Raw genomic sequence first — 3753 nt, forward strand, 5'->3', positions numbered from 1 at the left:
CAGGGTCAATGTGATCAATCATCTTCTAGGTTTAAATTATGGTTATTTATATCCTGAGTTGTGTGTTGAGTTTTAGTACTGATATCTGTAGTGGTGGGAAGTTTGGACAAGTATATAGCTATAGCATTTTGGTCATGTAGAGTATAGTCACTAATACACATAATGAAGTTGGTGTTGTCTATGTGTTGTGCTGGAATGAGCTAAAGTACAACTAGGTATAAACTAATAATATCAAAATGCAAATTAAAAATAGCACAAGACTCTTACTTGTAATTGCACTAAGGTCTAATGTAATGACTTTGGTATTGACTATGTATTGAGCTAGAATGAGCTATAGTGCAACTAGGTTTAATCTAATAATATAAAAATACAAATTAAAAATAGCACCAGGCTCTCACTAGTAATTACACTATGGTCCAATATAATGACTTTGGTATTGACTATGTATTGAGCTAGAATGAGCTATAGTACAACTGAGTTTAATCTAATGATATAAAAAAGGCACAAGACTCTCAGTTGTAATTGCACTAAGGTGTTATATAAGTTGTTTACAAGAATTAGAGTATAACTAGATTTAAATTGACAAGATAAAATATACAAGTTAAGGTAGCAAAAGAATAAAAAAAGTAGAAAAAAAATATATGAGGTAGTTGGTACTAGTTAGCAAAAGATACTTAAGGGCCGTGAACAATAATATAATTGAAATATACACTAATTGCACACACAATATAGTCACTAAGATATGAAAACAATCTTAGAATAGGACTTATAATATAAACTTACAATATAAAAATACAAATTGAAATGGTACTTGCAATTGCAATTGCAATTGCACAACATAATTGAGGTTCAGACATGTATGCGTGGAGCCCCAGACCGACATAATGAGACTAGTCACGAGGGAGCATTCACCAAATTCAACTTCAATAACAAAAACATAAAGTGGGACCAAGTAAACCAAGTCCTAACCGATATAAGCTGGGAAGATATACTAAGCAACACAGACCCCAACTTATGCCTAGAACAGATTAACTTGGTGGCACTCGATGTATGCACAAGGCTTATTCCTCTAAGAAAAAGGAGGAGTAGATGTAAAATAGAAAGAGACAGGCGCTCCCTTTACAGGCGACGGAAAAGAATAACAGAGCAGCTAAAAGAGGTCAATATATCTGAAATGCGTAGGGAGACACTGGTCAGAGAAATAGCAAGCATCGAACTTAAGCTAAAGGAATCTTATAGGAGTCAGGAATCGCGGGAAGAACTAAAAGCCATAAATGAAATCGAAAGAAACCCAAAGTATTTCTTCTCCTATGCCAAATCAAAGTCGAGAACAACGTCCAGTATTGGGCCCCTACTTAAACAAGATGGTTCCTACACAGATGACAGCAAGGAAATGAGTGAGCTACTCAAGTCCCAATATGACTCAGTTTTTAGCAAGCCGCTAACCAGACTGAGAGTCGAAGATCAAAATTAATTTTTTATGAGAGAGCCACAAAATTTCATTAACACAAGCCTATCTGATGTTATCCTGACGCCAAATGACTTCGAACAGGCGATAAATGACATGCCCATGCACTCTGCCCCAGGGCCAGACTCATGGAACTCCGTGTTCATCAAGAACTGCAAGAAGCCCCTATCACGAGCCTTTTCCATCCTATGGAGAGGGAGCATGGACACGGGGGTCGTCCCACAGTTACTAAAAACAACAGACATAGCCCCACTCCACAAAGGGGGCAGTAAAGCAACAGCAAAGAACTACAGACCAATAGCACTAACATCCCATATCATAAAAATCTTTGAAAGGGTCCTAAGAAGCAAGATCACCACCCATCTAGAAACCCATCAGTTACACAACCCAGGGCAACATGGGTTTAGAACAGGTCGCTCCTGTCTGTCTCAACTATTGGATCACTACGACAAAGTCCTAAATGCACTAGAAGACAAAAAGAATGCAGATGTAATATATACAGACTTTGCAAAAGCCTTCGACAAGTGTGACCATGGCGTAATAGTGCACAAAATGCGTGCTAAAGGAATAACAGGAAAAGTTGGTCGATGGATCTATAATTTCCTCACTAACAGAACACAGAGAGTAGTCGTCAACAGAGTAAAGTCCGAGGCAGCTACGATGAAAAGCTCTGTTCCACAAGGCACAGTACTCGCTCCCATCTTGTTCCTCATCCTCATATCCGACATAGACAAGGATGTCAGCCACAGCACCGTGTCTTCCTTTGCAGATGACACCCGAATCTGCATGACAGTGTCTTCCATTGCAGACACTGCAAGGCTCCAGGCGGACATCAACCAAATCTTTCAGTGGGCTGCAGAAAACAATATGAAGTTCAACGATGAGAAATTTCAATTACTCAGATATGGTAAACACGAGGAAATTAAATCGTCATCAGAGTACAAAACAAATTCTGGCCACAAAATAGAGCGAAACACCAACGTCAAAGACCTGGGAGTGATCATGTCGGAGGATCTCACCTTCAAGGACCATAACATTGTATCAATCGCATCTGCTAGAAAAATGACAGGATGGATAATGAGAACCTTCAAAACTAGGGAGGCCAAGCTCATGATGACACTCTTCAGGTCACTTGTTCTATCTAGGCTGGAATATTGCTGCACACTAACAGCACCTTTCAAGGCAGGTGAAATTGCTGACCTAGAAAATGTACAGAGAACCTTCATGGCGCGCATAACGGAGATAAAACACCTCAATTACTGGGAGCGCTTGAGGTTCCTAAACCTGTATTCCCTGGAACGCAGGCGGGAGAGATACATGATTATATACACCTGGAAAATCCTAGAGGGACTAGTACCGAACTTGCACACGAAAATCACTCACTACGAAAGCAAAAGACTTGGCAGACGATGCTCCATCCCCCCAATGAAAAGCAGGGGTGTCACTAGCACGTTAAGAGACCATACAATAAGTGTCAGGGGCCCGAGACTGTTCAACTGCCTCCCAGCATACATAAGGGCCCAGCATACATAGTGTGGCCCGGTGGCCTGGTGGCTAAAGCTCCCGCTTCACACACGGAGGGCCCGGGTTCGATTCCCGGCGGGTGAAAACATTTCGACACGTGTTTCCTTACACCTGTTGTCCTGTTCACCTAGCAGCAAATAGGTACCTGGGTGTTAGTTGACTGGTGTGGGTCGCATCCTGGGGGACAAGATTAAGGACCCCAATGGAAATAAGTTAGACAGTCCTCGATGACGCACTGACTTTCTTGGGTTATCCTGGGTGGCTAACCCTTCGGGGTTAAAAATCCGAACGAAATCTTATCTTATCTTTTCTTATCTTACCAACAGACCCTTGGCAGTCTTCAAGCTGGCACTGGACAAGCACCTAAAGTCGGTTCCTGACCAGCCGGGCTGTGGCTTGTACGTTGGTTTGCTTGCAGCCAGCAGCAACAGCCTGGTTGATCAGGCTCTGATCCACCAGGAGGCCTGGTCACAGACCGGGCCGCGGGGGCGTTGACCCCCGGAACTCTCTCCAGGTAAACTCCAGAGTCTGGTATAGGTTGTTGACAAGATCAAGAGTATAACTAGATTTAAATTGACAAAATAAAATTCACAATTAAAGTACCAAAAGAATAATAGTAAAAAATAACAATGGTAATGTCTTGGTTATAATATGATAGTAAGATGGTAGACAGGTACACAGGTACACAGGTACACAGGTACACAGGTACACAGGTACAAAGGATAATATAAAGGTTGGAGTTGAATATACAAACTTGAAAA

Source organism: Cherax quadricarinatus, chromosome 9 (assembly GCF_038502225.1).
Source record: "Cherax quadricarinatus isolate ZL_2023a chromosome 9, ASM3850222v1, whole genome shotgun sequence".
NCBI classification, from domain to species: domain Eukaryota; kingdom Metazoa; phylum Arthropoda; class Malacostraca; order Decapoda; family Parastacidae; genus Cherax; species Cherax quadricarinatus.